The sequence below is a fragment of the Bubalus kerabau genome, chromosome 6, assembly GCF_029407905.1.
Source record: "Bubalus kerabau isolate K-KA32 ecotype Philippines breed swamp buffalo chromosome 6, PCC_UOA_SB_1v2, whole genome shotgun sequence".
Taxonomy (NCBI): Eukaryota; Metazoa; Chordata; class Mammalia; order Artiodactyla; family Bovidae; genus Bubalus; species Bubalus kerabau.
In genome coordinates this window covers 89,434,264-89,450,139 of record NC_073629.1, presented here as the reverse complement: position 1 = coordinate 89,450,139, position 15,876 = coordinate 89,434,264, and the positions used below count along the sequence as shown (strand labels likewise).

The window sequence follows — 15,876 nt, the reverse complement described above, 5'->3', positions numbered from 1 at the left end:
ATTTTTTTAAGCCCTGGCAATTTGGAGGCTATAGTTGGCTTATAGAGACTGTGTTTGCAGGTGCAAAAAAAAAACATTTTGCATACACAAAGAAATACAAGGGGGTCAAGCTGAATCCTTTGAAAATGTGGCCTTACATCTTTTTATTTTCCTGAATTTTTGATGAGGACAGATTTTTGCTGGTGTGCTGCTCATTTTAATAGCATTTTGGAATTTGGCAGTTCCACGTGGGAGCGTATTGAGATGCAAAGAGAGGCCAGGTCTCTAACTAGGATCCCTTTACCTGCGTTCACTCAGGAAGAAGAGCAAATGGAATGTGGAATTAATCACTGAATAAACAGTTGAATCAAGATTAGAAACTGGAAGATGATGGAGAGGATTCATTCTCTGACATACTAATTCTGAACAGCAGGTGTCAAAAAAACATATAGTGGCTATTCCCTCCATTTGGATAAACACTTTACAGTTTAGAAGAGCATTTAAAAAAAAAATACACATCTATTCATTATTTCATTTGATTCTCATTGAAAACCTATGGCTAAGTTATCACACAGGCACCAATTATCTTTCTTCTGTACAAATCAGATCATGTAGCTCCCCACTTCAGTAAATTCAGAGGAACCCTACTGCTTTCAAGTTGAAGTCCAAAGTCAAGGCTTGCCTTAACTGGATTTAACGCACATTCCCAGGTGTGTCTTCCATTATTCATTCCTTAGTGATAAGCATGCAGGCACAGGCCTTGTTTCCCAAGATCTTTCAGTACAAGCAGGGAAGACAGACAGACAATCAATTTGAGCAAATGCATGTTAAGAAGTCCCATCACAGGGACTTCTGGAGGAAAGGGGATTTAAGTTGACATGTGTTAAGTGGGGACCTGTGTTATGTGGATGAAATGTTTGGGGTAGTCATGCAGAGATGGTTTCAGGCAGAGGAAACTGGCTACAAAGCAGGATAAGAAAGAACGTCACCTGCCCCCAACTCCAAACACAACCCCACAAATTAAATGTCAGCCACTAGTCACATATCCAAGTTTCAAACAATCTGACAGAAAGATCCCGCATTCTCTCTCCACTAGATAAACTCTTACTAATCCTTCAAGTCCCCTCTTGTCATCTCCCCATCCGTTTTCTGGACTTCTCCATTAACCTTTGCTTATGCATGTATCCCTTTCTGCTAGACTATAAGCTCCCTGAGAGAAAGGAAAATAAAGAGTGGGACTTGACACACTGTCCCAGACACACATCAGCTGAGGAGGATCCTCTGTCTGGGACAGTGAGAAAGGGGACTTTGGTGGGATAGGAATCAGTCACCCCTGAGACCGGCTGTCACCATGCAGTTGCAATGGCAGTTAGAAAACCAACTGAGCCAGCCTTAAACTAAACTGACCAAGAACAAATTGGCCAGTGGGGATCCTTACACAACCCCACCCCGTGACAGCTGAGAAAGGCCTCGTGAGGGACTGCTAATGGTAAAGCTTACTGCATTCTGTGGCCTTTGCATCAGATACATCGTCTCCATTCCACCCCAAGCCCACATCCCTAGGTTTTTCATCTAAGACTCCCAAGGCCTGTTTCTGTGAAGGACATAACAGAGCCTAGTCTAGTTCTAGAAAGCTGGCGAGGACAAGGAGACACGCTTTGTGGGCTTGGCTCAAACTCCTCTTAGAGCAGTGCTTTAAAAACAATAAGAGCAGATCTCTTCCAAATTAAATAGTATTTAGAAACCCCCAAATCTAAAAAAATAATAAGACAGTTCTTTTGAAATGAGAGTAGGGGGCAATGGGTAGCATTTATTCAGACTCACCCTTGCTTCCACTCCTGATGTACCTCCACAGATCTAAGGATCCACAGAACAAGAAATGGAAATAGCAGTCTAGAAAAATGCTAAATGTCACTCCAACTGGGTCTGGGAGGTTAGCCATTAGTCCATGCCTGAAACATCAAGGAACGTGGTCTCTGATGGGGTCAGCAGAGTTTGATTCCAGACCTGGGCACTTTGATGACATGATCTCAGAAAAATCATTTTAGGCTCCTTCTAGGCACAGCAGGGATGGGGACCCTAACAAAGGCTTTGCTGGGACTGTCAGGAGGGTTAGAGAAGTGTATGTAAAATATTCCATAGAGTAGGGAAGCAGCAAATATAAGTTGAATTAGCATGTGTAACTAAGGCTGATGTGCTGTTTATTATTGCCATTGACTTTTACCAAACTTGTCTTTTATTCATTGTGATCAAATATATGTCTAGGAGGCTCTGAAAAATGGCAACTGATCTTCAACTGCCCTCCCCCATAAAAATACAAATGCAACAGTAATTTTGGAGAAGGCAATGGCACCCCACTCCAGTACTGTTGCCTGGAAAATCACATGGACAGAGGAGCCTGGTGGGCTGCAGTCCATGGGGTTGCTAAGAGTCGGACACGACTGAGCGACTTCCCTTTTCACTTTCATGCATTGGAAAAGGAAATGGCAACCCACTCCAGTGTTCTTGCCTGGAGAATCCCAGGGATGGGAGAACCTGGTGGGCTGCCATCTATGGGGTCGCACAGAGTCGGACACGACTGAAGCGACTTAGCAGCAGCAGCAGCAACACTAGTTTTAAGGAGATTTAAATACAGAGAAAAAAAGATGGTTGCAGCAATCTCCCAGAGGAGTCTGTCACCTTTGGAAAACAAAGCTGCTCTGTGGGAAATTCAAGACCATCCATTGAAGGGTGTTAATGGAATTCCAGAAAAAAATGGGCTCTTCTGAAGGTACTGGGTCCCTTCCTGTATTCTCTCATTATTAAAGAGTTCCTTGGTTATCTTAAAGCATGAGGGGAAAGTCCCTCTTCACCCAACACAAAAGAGAATTTGTGAGACCATCTAATAAGAGGCAGGGCACCTCATAAGTCCTGAAAACCAAAACCTCTCCCGAAACTGGGCTTCCCGGCAGTTCTACCTCCACCGCAGTGTGCTGGTCCAGCTCATGTCACCCATTACTCTTTCTAACCCATATTTATTATTCACCTTCCAGGTGCTAGGCAGTAAACAAAAAAGGTAGGTCTAGCCCTTTCTGAACTTGATCCAGAGGCAAGTAGGGGGCTCAGGACGGAGGGGACATATGTATAATTACAGCTGACTCATGTTGTACAGCAAAAACCAACACAACATTGTAAAGCAATTATACTCTAATTAAAATTTAAAAAATAAGAGGCAATAGGGGATCAGGTGTCAAAGTTCCCTCTACTAGAGCCCCCAAAGTCAGAGACTTTACTTACCTAGAAAGAGAACTGAGTAACTGACCACCTACTATGCATCAGAGACCAGGATGTGTCAATACGTCATCTCATCCAGTTTTCTAATAACCAAAGCGAAAGTGCATTAGTTGTCCAGTCGTGTCTGACTCTTTGTGACCCCATAGACTAGGCCCACCAGGCTCCTCTGTCCATGGGATTCTCCAGGCAAGAATACTGGAATGGGTGACCATTCCCTTGTCCAGGGGATCTTCCTAACCCAGGGATCAAATCTGGGTCTTCTGTCTTGCAGGCAGATTCTTCACCATCTGAACCACCTTCAATACAGCATCTCATCCAGATTCTCTAATAATCAAAACTGAACCTCAAAAAAGGCAAACTTCCTTGCTCAGGCCAGGCACCTAACTAAGCGGCCACCTGAGACTGTTTAGTCTCAAAGGCAATGCTATTTCAACTTGGATCTCCAGCACACAAGCTTAACAAACCTCATTTCATTAAAATGTACAACATCTCCAAGTACATTCACACAGTGCGACCAAATGAGGGCCACAAAGAAAAATTAGCGCATCTGCATTTAGAAACCACACGCCTTTATTGGCTCTTCTCTTTGTCACTCTTTTTTTAATGCTCTCTCCAGTATCAATTCACTTTATCCTTTTCAATGAGCATTTATCCAATTTAAAGTCAATGAAAAATAATGTACATTTTCAACAAATTTACATTAAGCACTGCAAAAGTGCTTATGTGCTATTTAGGGTTGATGGTGCTGGAGCACGGAACACATTTAAATATGCCTTTAATTGAAGTCCAAAGGGTTAGCGGGAAGCTGGTTTTGTTCTGTAATTTAGTAAGAGGGAGCTTGTTAGAAAGGCTTTGGGGAAGAGGTGGGGATAGGAGGAAGGCAGGGAGGCAGGGAGAGAGAGGAGGGAGAAGGGAAAGAAGGAAGGAATGCTCAGCAAATAGAACTAAAGACATCAGGGTGGACCAGATGATCTCTTTCATCACCACCCTCCTCCCCACCTTGAAAGAATGGGGACTCCATCTACCAGACAGAGCTCCACTGGGCAGTCCAAGGTCCAGGCTCTAGTTACCCAAATGCCTAACTCTGACTGCCTTCTTGGTAAGATGTGTCCCCAGTGGCTCAGCTAATAAAGAACCTGCCTGCCAATGTGGAAGACACAAGAGATGCCGGTTTGATCCCTGGGCACAGAAGATCCCCTGGAGAAGGAAACGGCAACCCACTCCAGTATTCTTGCCTGGCAAATTCCATGGACAAGAGGAGCCTGGCAGGCTACAGTCCAGGGGGTCACAAAGAGTCAGACATGACTATGCGCACATGCATAGTGGTAATGTTGGAACAGTCCAAGTTTCCACAAAAAACCATCAAGCCTTCAGCACCACTCGGGTTATTTTCACCTTTCCTCTGTATTTCAGTGAACATTTGAGGACCCAGGTCTGTCTCCTCCATGTGCTTTCTCTCACTAGACGAGACAAAGGAGCACCATTATGTGCCAGGCTGTGGCTGGTGGTTCTTTCTTTTCCTCAAAGGACTGCTGCTGCTCAGATCTGGCTCTCACAGTTTCTCTTGCCTCTAAAGATACATGTAAAAGTCCACGATCCTTTTGGTTCTGCTGCAGGCCTGTGTCTACAGATCAGAGCTGAGTCCCAAGCATGGGGCTCCATCAAGGGGCAGTATGGAGACAAAGGGAAACATGAAGGAGCTTTGAGGTCAGGAAGACCTGGGCTTAAGTATACGCTCCTTCAGCCTTTCTGAAGTTCATGTGTCAGATAGGGCATCACAACAAGCACGTGTCATGATGTGTGTACAATGTCTGACTTGTGTAGAACACTCCAAAGAACGTCAGACTTATTTTTATTGTTAACAAATACCATTTGCTCCAGGTATCATGGGAATGTAGATGATGACACTTTCTTCAGTTCATGATTTTCCCCAAAAGAAGAGCAAAAAAAAGAAAAAAAAAAAGTGTGTGTCCATTTACAGAAATAATTTAATGAATTAAATTTCTAACCTCTCTCTTTGCAAAAGGAGCTTAAGCTGCCTTTGTGAAAGTGTGAAAGTCGCTCAGTTGAGTCCGACTCTTTGCGACCCCATGGACTATACAGTTTGTGGAATTCTCCAGGCCAAAATACTTGAATATACTGGAGCCCTTCCCTTCTCCAGGAGATCTTCCCAACCCAGGAATCAAACTGGAGTCTCCTGCATTGCAGGTGGATTCTTTACCAACTGAGCTATCCGGGAAGCTTTGCTAGATATTTATTTCCTCTGGCTACGCTGCAAGTCTTGGGATCGACTAGGTATTTATATCTTAAAGGGCTTAGTTCTTAAAAGTTTAATAAAGCCACAGCTCAAGACAAATTGATGGCCGATTTGTCAGGTCATGTGCAAAGTGTTCACAAAGGTCAAAGACCTTGAAATACCATATGACCTGGGACACCAAGCTGGGAAAATATTTCCTTGTCTTACTTTGAGATGCCCTAAAGCAGGCCCTGAAATAATGATTCCAGTGCAGGTAACTGACTCAGGAGAGGAAAGAAAAACTGGCAGGGGAAGGAAAGGTGATTCAGAGAAGGAAGACAGCCAGTAGAAAGTCCATTATTAAACTAGAAGCCAGAAAAGTCTAGAAAACAGAGTAAAACACACAACCTCAACCATTCCACCCAAAGGGTGAAGAAGCTGGGGTATTTATATAATAATGCCCAGAGTCATTGGTTAAGGGCTGCAAGAGATGTTAACAATCCTGATGAGCAGAATGGCTATCCTCAGTTTCCGAAAAGTTGGCACAGAAATGCAGCTACGGATGGTACTGGAATGGCAGAGGACATTGGATCTGGATACGGAAGGGCTCTGGAGCATTTGCTCCCCTTCCTAACAAGGTTTCTCATCTAAACGCCACAGAACATAATGTTCCCTTAGGTAAGACCAATGCCCTCCTGAGAGAGTCAATTCCTAGGCAGGTTGATAAGAAGTCCAGGGTCCCTGAGGAGGAGATAGGGGTCTGGAATTCTCAAGGAGGAAAAAGAGCAAACATCTTTCTTCTCTACATTCCTTAGAGTAAGTCACATGAAATGTTTTTTTTCTTTAAGCCCGGAACTGATGATTACACAACAAACAACTCAGTTTAAACTCTGTACTAAGGATTATGTTAAAGCTGAAGCTCCAGTACTTTGGCTACCTCATGCGAAGAGTTGACTCATTGGAAAAGACTCTGATGCTGGGAGGGATTGGGGGCAGGAGGAGAAGGGGACGACAGAGGATGAGATGGCTGGATGGCATCACTGACTCGATGGACGTGAGTCTCAGTGAACTCCGGGAGTTGGTGATGGACAGGGAGGCCTGGAGTGCTTCGATTCATGGGATCACAAAGAGTCAGAAGTGACTGAGTGACTGAACTGAACTGACTGAAGGATTATGTAACAACAATGTATCCTGCTTCAGGACAGTTTCTCCTTCCTGAAAACCTTCTGGCTAATCCTGTTATCTTAAAATGTAAATTATGGGAGTTGGTCTAGTAAGATCTTTACAACCTTGAGACATTCTTTTGATTTATTGTAATAATCAATTTAAAAAGTATTTAACTCCCTTGCTAACACTAGCAAAGGGGGCACTCCCTATCCCTCTTCTGATGTCTATGTCAGAAGTTTTCTCTTCCCTTTTTCGCTTTAATAAAACTGCTACACAAAAGCTCTTGAGTGATCGAGCCTGGTCCCTGGTCCTGAAGCTACATCTTCTTCTTCAGAGATCATGAATCCGACACCTTTCAAGGTAAGCTATCATTCCGACCTTCTCACCAAAAACTGTGCCTCTGTTGTGGCCTGTGCTCCCTGCCATCAATAATATCTTTTATGGAATCGAAAGGAAGGAGTGAATGCCTAGCAGTCAGCTTCCATTCCTCACCACACCTTTGTTTTGCGAGCTAAGGGGACCACCCTGTAATATAACTCACATCTCCCATCATTGAGCTGAACAGATCTGACAGCTAACTTTGGCTGATTTATTTGACCTTAATCTGCTCTTGAACTTTGACTACTGCTACTGGATAACCAGCAACTGCAAAGTGGGAGAAACCAATGGGCCTTATGCCTGGTTCACAACACACTGCCCTCTTACTGTTGTTAATTCAATGGCTCACAATTGTTCCTCTCCTCTGATCCCAACACCTGCATCCTCAATCTTTCCCTCATACACACCAGGCACTTTCTCAGTATACCTGGCCTACTGTGATATAAACACAACACAATTTCGTAGGAAAAGGTCTTTATATGATTACAGAAAAGTCACATAGCTTGGAATAAAAAGCCCAAAACTAAAATGTCAGTTTAGCTTCTTATAAATGGTGTGACCTTAGCCGAATGAATTAACCTCTTTAAGCCTCGGTTTTCCTCATTAAGAAAACTGAGATAATAATGTCTAACTTCTAGGATTATGGTGAAGATTAAATGGGAAGATAGAAAAAAAAAATCTGAATGAGTGCTTAAAAACTTGACCTGTGGAAGCTACTCTCATTAGCACTGGTATTAATATTAATAAGTATTATGTTGCTAGAATCATCATTATTGTGTGATTTAAAGACATACAATTTCCATTAATATTTTAGGGGAAAATGTCTATTGCTATAATTTGAAAACATAACCAAAATCATACTTGAAAAAGATAGTAAGATAAGACAGTCATTTAAAATTTTCTTGCCATTAAACTCTTGAAGACAAACTGTTCTACTGAATAAAGATAAAACTCAAAAATAATAAATAAAACATTCCAGCCTGTTTCCTGGGAGGTAAAGTCAGCAGGAGCTAGCCTACCCAGCTCATTGGGGGACATAGAGATTGAGGGATAGTGGTTTCTTGGTAAATGTTATAAAAGCCTCATGTCTTGTAGACCGCTGTGTCTCATCAGCAGTATACCAAAGGCCTCATTCATCAACTTGCCATCTCAAAAAATAATCTGCATTTTGAGAAACATGGCAAGACACCAGACCTAAATACACATACCCATATACACAAGCAGATAAAAGTTCATCTCAAACCAAAAGACTTATCAGTAAATTTGATGGAAACACCATGTGGTTGCAATCAAATTCATTGGGTTTCAAAAAGAGGGCAAAAAGAGAGTATGTACATTTTAAGAGGCATCAAGTCTAATTACCAATAGAACACACTTAAAATGTAAAAGCGGGGACAAATGAACTGGTTTTCACCATGTGTGCATAAATACACAAATGGTACATTTTACTACCCACCCATTAAAGTGAAACCATCCATCTTCATCATATCCATTTCATAATATTAGACACTGCCATTCTAATCCGGTATCGATAAGAAGGAACAAGGCCTGGAATTTTACACCTGGGTGCATTTCATTTTGTTTCTTTTCAGTGACAGAACTCAGTATGACACAGCTCAGTGTGACAGCGTCAGGCTGAGACTGTCACCTTAGGGGCTTATACATCTTTAAAATTCTTACAAAAGTGAAATTGACTGACAGCGAAGCAAAATTATGCTTTCAACTTGAGTTGGAAGATCAGAAAAGTCAATGAAAACACTGAGGGTTCATTTAGGCTCTTCAGTGAGGAAGCTTTTGGAAGAAAGAACTGGAGTCTCTAAAATGCTTCACCACTGGAAAGAGGTGAGACCCACAGGTGGTCGGAGGGGAACATCTGCACAGAGGCCACACTGGGAAGAGGGGTGAGAGTTACACTGAACTATAAAGGAAGGTTTTTCTCTTCTCTATATTTTACCAGATACAACATGATGTGTAGGAAGGAATATGAGGTACCCATTCAAACCCTCCTTCCCATTTTACAGATGAATGACCTAGGAGACATCACTTAACCACTGGGTGTCTCCATTAAATTATCTGCAGACTAGGGCTATAGAATAAGAATTTCAAAGTGTTGTGGAAACATCCCATCAACCTCAAGGTCCATAGACAGAGGAATGGAAAAAGAAGATGAGGTACATGTATGCCATGGACAACTACTCAGCCATGAAAAGGATGAAAAATGCCATGTCCAGCAACATGCATGTATCTAGAGATACTAAGTGAAGTAAACTAGAGAAAGACAAATTCCATATGATATTTCTTAAATGTGAAATCTAATTTTTAAAAAGTGATACAAATGATCTTATAAAACAGAAACAGACTCAGAGATTTTGAAATCAAGTTTATGGTTTTCAAAGGGGAAATGTGAGGGGAGGAGTGACAAATTAGGAGATTGGGATTAACAAATGCACACTACCATGTATAAAATAGATTACAAAATCCTAGGTTTTTGTAGCTACTGTATAGCACAGGGAACTCAACCCAATATTCTGTAATAATCTAAATGGGAAAAGAATCTGAAAAAGAATGGGTAGAAGTTTAGTAACCATCTCTCACTATATATACCTGAAACAACTATTGTATGTCAACTACACTTCTATTTTAAAAGATAAATGATTGTGGTCATTAAATGAACAAGCCCCAAAATGGACACACACACACACACACACACATACACACATACACACAGATGTATAACTGACACTTTGCTGTACACCTGAAACTAACACAACATTGTAAATCAATTATACTCCAGTAAAATTTTTTTAAAATGTGTGACCCTCTCTCCTTCCCTCCTTGACTATTGGGCAGGGCACATCCCTCACTACACTTAGCCCTTGGCCTGGAAACCCCAGGGGTAGGGTACTGCAGTAGCAGCTACTTAGGGATGGGACCCACCACCTTGAGAGACTGGGCTTCCTGCTGATGAGGATAAAAGGGCTGCAGGCACCAGAAGGTGTCCTTGCTGAGCACTGCCGTGATCTGCAGAGGAAGCCCTGCTAACCAGCCTGGGTCAGCTTCCTGAACTCCAGTCCCGAAGAAGCCATGGTCTGGGAAGGCCCCAGTGTGTTTCCACATCTCAAGGGCCATGATACAACACCAACCAGGATGAAGCTGCCCCCAGCACCACTGGAGAGACTATAGTGTTCACATCAGCAGGAAGACTGCCCACTCCAGCCACTCTGTGGAGGGGGCCAGAAAGAGAGACCCAACTATGGTTCCAAAGCAGGGAGCTGGTAGTTTTCCAACTCCTGTTCTCTATGTCACAGCATCCTGCATCCTACCATAAAGTCACGGAACTGGAGTAATACCTAGCCTACCCTTTTATATTTCAAATGGCCACAAAGGAACTTAGAGGCAGGAGTTAAATAATGGCAATAAGGATTATGAATTTAAAAATTAAAACATCGCCAGTGGTACATGTGCATGTCACTTTGTACTGGTCTAGCTAAAAAGTTCGTTCAGGTTTTTCTGTAACATCCCATGGAAAAACCCAAATGAACCTTTTGTCCAACCCAGTAATTTACAAAGCACCTTCATATGGACTAATTCTTTTTTGTTCTTATCTTGACAGCACCCCATGAGGCAGGCAGGGTAATACTGTTACTCTCATTTTAAACAAGGGAGAATCCAGCATTCATAATGGTGCATTGACCTTTCCAAGGTTAACTGGCTAATCAGTGGCAGAATGTGGACTGAAGGCTGGATCTGTCCTCAATTTCTACCATCCTAAACTGAGCTACAGAAAAGGCAGCACTGGGAACCTGAGGACCTAGTCTGGCCAGTGAAAAGTGGCAGGAATAGGGATGGGTAGGGGCTGGCCACAACAGAGAACGGGAGGGTACAGAGTCAGCAGGTGGGAGATGAGTCCAAGCGCTGGGTGAACTGTGTGGCTGAAGGCCCAGCATATTAATAGCAGACCTAGAGCACTGAGGTCCAAAAGAAATCCAATGTGTGTTACAGATGCAACTGAACATTTTCTCCTAGTCACACTGAAAAAGGTAAAAAGAAACAGGTGGATTTCACAAATATATCTTATTTAACCCATCCAAAATATTATCATTTCAACATACACTCAATGCAAAAATCACTTATGAGATATTCCATACTCCCCCTTTTTTTTTTTTTAAACTTTACAATATTGTATTGGTTTTGCCATACATCAACATGAATCCACCACGGGTATACACATGTTCCCCATCCTGCACCCCCCTCCCACCATACTCCTTTCTTACGTAGCAAGGTAGTAAAATCTGGGGTGTATTTTTTGCTTCCAGTACATCCCATTTTTGACTAATCACACAAGCAGGTGCTCCATGGCCACCATCCTGGACAGTGCAGATCTACAGTTCAGGTAGTGGGTAGGGGACCAGAGGTCCTGATTTCTGGGTCCTGGACAGACCCAAAGGGAAGAGGAGAAAGACAGTACTTTTCCTACAATTCATCTGAGTCTACCATCACACAACACGCAGTCTCCATCCAGAACACAAAAAGGAAGCTCATCACATTGGCCTGGCCTTCCTCCTTTCTCTCCCTGGGGAAAGAATGAGAGAGGAAGCAGAAGGTACCAAAACTGCAGAACAAAGCCTGGGGTGCAGTGTGTTACAGGCAGGTGACCTCTTTTAGACCCTGAGGCTTTACCTATAAAATGAGATGATTTGACTAGCCCAGGATCCTTGCAATATTTCACCAGTCTTTTTTTCATTCTTGGGTGACTGTGAGAGTTATTTTTATGTGTTGATTTGCCTGGGCCATGAGATAACCAGCTATCTGAGTAAACATTATTTCTGGGTGTGTCTGGAAGAATATTTCTGGAAGAGATCAGCCTTTATGTCAGTAGACTGGGTAAAGCTAACTGCCCTCCCTGATGTGGGCGCAGGCATCCCCCTATCCACTGACAGCCCAAATAGAACAAAAGAAGACAGAATTTGCTCTCTGCCTAACTCCTTCATCTAGAACACCTGTCTTTTCCTTCCCTGAACTGAGACTTGCACCTTCAGGGCTCTTAGGACTAGATTGGAACTATACTCCTAGCTTTCCTGGGTCTTCAGCTCACAGATGGCAGATCATGGAATGTCATAGCCTCCATAATCATGTCAGCTAATGTCTTATATTCAGAGAAGACAATGGCACCCCACTCCAGTACCCTTGCCTGGAAAATCCCATGGACGGAGGAGCCTGGAAGGCTGCAGTCCACGGGGTCGCTGAGGGCCGAACACAACTGAGCGACTTCACTTTTACTTTTCACTTTCATGCACTGGAGAAGGAAATGGCAATCCACTCCAGTTTTCTTGCCTGGAGAATCCCAGGGACAGGAGAGCCTGGTGGGCTGCCGTCTATGGGGTCGTACAGAGTCGGACACGATTGAAGTGACTTAGCAATGTCTTATATTAATAAATCTCTCCATATATGTCTGTATTTATAATCATTTACATATCACATAAACAGATATGATACATATTCATATATATACCCACATATACATAAATATTTCCATATGTCTGTATCATATGGGTTCTGGAGAATCTAGACTAATACACTTGTTAATTTGCCTTCTCTCCCAATCTCTTTCTCCCTACCTGCCTCCATTTCTTTCTGGCCCTCCTCCTGTATAAACTTTCATCATCCACTGAGCATGTGCTATGGACAAGCCCTGTGCTAGTTGCTAGGGACTTAAGAGTTGAGGAACACAGTCCCTGCCCTCAGAAGTTAGGTGTGGTGGGAAATAGACGAACAAAAAAGTATTTTAGAGGGATGCAAAGTATAACAGGGTCAACAAGGAGAGAGAATGTGACTATCCTTTGGTTTGAGGGGGATCATAAACAGCCTCAAAGAGGTGAGGTTTTATCTGTCATCCTCAGTTACTAAGTTATCATTTCTTTTTCCAGTTTTCTTCCCCAGTGTAACCCAGAGCCTTCCAATATGGTCACAGTAAGTTGATAAATCCAAATCCAAGGCAAAGAAACTTGACATTGATGTTCGCCAATCCAGCCTTAGAGGACAAAGGCATGGCTTCCGTTTCAGATTAGAAAAACAAAATGAAACAAAACACAGTGAGAAATCATGAGGGTTCGTGAGATCTGAGCATCAGGGGCCATGTGGAATTCCAGACTGGGGAATGATCACTTGCCTTAAGGCAAGTGAGGCACTTGTAAGGCAAAGATCACTTGCTTTACAATCTCTCTCCTACTCCGATTGAGATGGTGAAGGTCCACTTATCCCCTGGAGACTCTTAGCACTGGGGTTTCAGCCTAAGCTGTGATCTCACAGTTTTCCATGCTGTGCTGATGGATGCATAATATTAGCTTGATATGAAACATGTAGGGGAAAAAGCAGTTTTCCAAATCAGATGGAGACGAGGCATTCGGGAAGAATCTGCAAGTAGAAACTTAATAAAAACAGAAAACATTTGTTCCCAGGAGGACTTGCTAGAACAAACCAACTGTTCCATGTTTGACACTGCACTCAGAATGTGGGAGAAGAGGAAATCAAATCAAAGCACCACCAGGAAAGCCAGCCCCACCCTTGATCGCTTCACCTAAAAACTCTGCACTGTGAATTAGGAATGAGCACGCATGTGTGCACACGCACACACACACACACATATATTAGCTTCCTAAAGCCAAAAACTTTTGAGCACACAGTCTTTGAGGTTTGAAAATATGTCTTTGTGTTGGCCCATGAATTTTGCGTTCAAGCACTATAGAAACTTACCAAATTGCCATTAATCCAATGTGTACTCAGCTCTGACAATCTCTAATAACAATCCTATAACCTTTCTGAGAAGGTCATCCTGCTCCTAATGGAAACACAGTGATCACTGAAAAGTAAAAAAACTGCCTCCTTCCATCAACCTTATTCCTCCACAACTAGACCTAGGCAGATCTGCACCTCCTTTCTTCCTTCTGCACAAATTCAGACTGGTTCTGGGGAATGTCCAGAGGTTTCAGAAAGTCCCTTTTTGGACCAGCCCAGACCAGTAACTGTCTGTGGCAAGGGTGAGTGGCTCTGGAACACCTATTAGTGATCAGCACGCCTGCAAAGGGCTCTAAGCATAGCCCCTCTAGGATCTGAAGTGGAAGGCCAAACCAACTGGCCTTCTCAGACTGGCACAGATAATTCTACTGGAAGACTGCCTAAGAAACGAAACTAGTCTTCATAAAGCAGGGTATCACTTGTAATTTCCTCCCTAAATACCTCTTATTTCCTTCACAATACTTAAAGGGCTTGGTATCTTAATTGACTTCTTATGCCACTCTAAGATAGGACTATTTAAATTAAAGACTATGTGTTGTAGGTTCTACACTAAAGTGCATTAAGGAAATTGATTTTAACTCTAGTACACCTTGGCCAACCTCCTGAGGGCTGTGGGAAGGTCAGCCTGCTACAATGGACCAGGCAGAGCTGGGCTCTCTGTCAGCAATGGATACAGGTCCTGAGTAACACTTCCCAACTGGTTCAGAAACAAAATCATGTTAACTTCAACTCATGTCACTATATTCCTTGGCCATAGGAATTCAAAAAGAAACACTTTGAAAACACAGAAGCAGAGCACTGAGACACAAAACAGGCCAGGCACGTAAAATAAGATGACAGAGAGTTCAGAAGATATCTGGCAAATCTCTAGGTTGATGGAATCAATGGGGCCAAGGAAGGGGAAGGCTGGGAATTGTTTTTTACCCTATTGATAAAATGATCACCCTAAGTCATGGTTCTGACAGTGTCACTGTCTTGTTCAGAGACAACAACCCCCTAATCTGAGGAATAAATGATTGCAATTGCACTAAAACTCTTCCAAGATCTGATCCCATGCACCAGCCCCCTCTCCTGCTCCACCCGCTGATATCCAGATATGCCTCCTTGTAGAGCTCACATTCACAATGCCTTGGCCAAATCACCATTCAGTCATTATTCATTCATCCAAACATGGGTACACTGTCTCCAGGCACTGGGGATGTAAAACAAATAATCCTTGGCCTCTAAGAGCTCACAGTCTAGAAAAGGAGGCCCATAATTACAGAAGGTTGACAGGGACCCTAGTATGCTATCATACCATGCTACAGGAAAGCAGAAAAGGGTTTCTCAAACAGCTGAGCCGTGATGTGAAGGTCAATAATAAAGTGAAAGTGAAGTCGCTCAGTCGTATCCGACTTTTTGCGACCCCATAGACTGTAGCCTATCAGGCTCTCTGTCCATGGGATTTTCCCCCCCATAGACTGTAGCCTACCAGGCTCCTCTGTCCATGGGATCTTCCAGGCAATAGTACTGGAGTGGATTGCCATTTCCTTCTCCAGGGGATTTTCCCAACCCAGCGCTCAAACCCGGCTCTACCACATTGTAGACAGATGCTTTACTGTCTGAGCCACCAGAGAAGGCATTGAAGGGAGAAGATACAGCGTGTTCACAGGCACTGGGGAGAGAAAAAGCATCTCCTGGTTTTGTGTCTTCTGGCATAAAAGCCTTTCTGTATGTGTGCATGCTAAGCCACCTCAGTTGTGTCTGACTCTGTGATCCTATGAACTGCAGCCCACCAGACTCCTCTGTCCATTGGATTCTTCAGGCAAGAATACTGGAGTGGGTTGCCATGCCCTCCTCCAGAGAATCTTCCCGACCCAGGGATTGAGTCCTTAACTCTTAACGTCTCCTACACTGGCAAGTGGGTTCTTTACCACTAGCACCACCTAAGCTTTTATCTACTTACATTATCTTCACTCCATCTACTTCTTAAAATTTTACCTGTTTTGTAGGACCTAGCTTAAATGCTTCCAAGTCATCTTCTTTGTTTACTATTAAAGACAAAATTT

The 15,876-nt window shown here is 43.1% G+C and overlaps 1 protein-coding gene across 38 annotated transcripts in view; it reads right to left on the bottom strand.

Moving 5' to 3' along the window:
* The window catches only part of DAB1 (DAB adaptor protein 1), a 956,508-nt gene that overhangs the window by 214,239 nt on the left and 726,393 nt on the right, over positions 1 to 15,876 (bottom strand). The gene's annotated exons all lie outside the window — the stretch shown is intronic.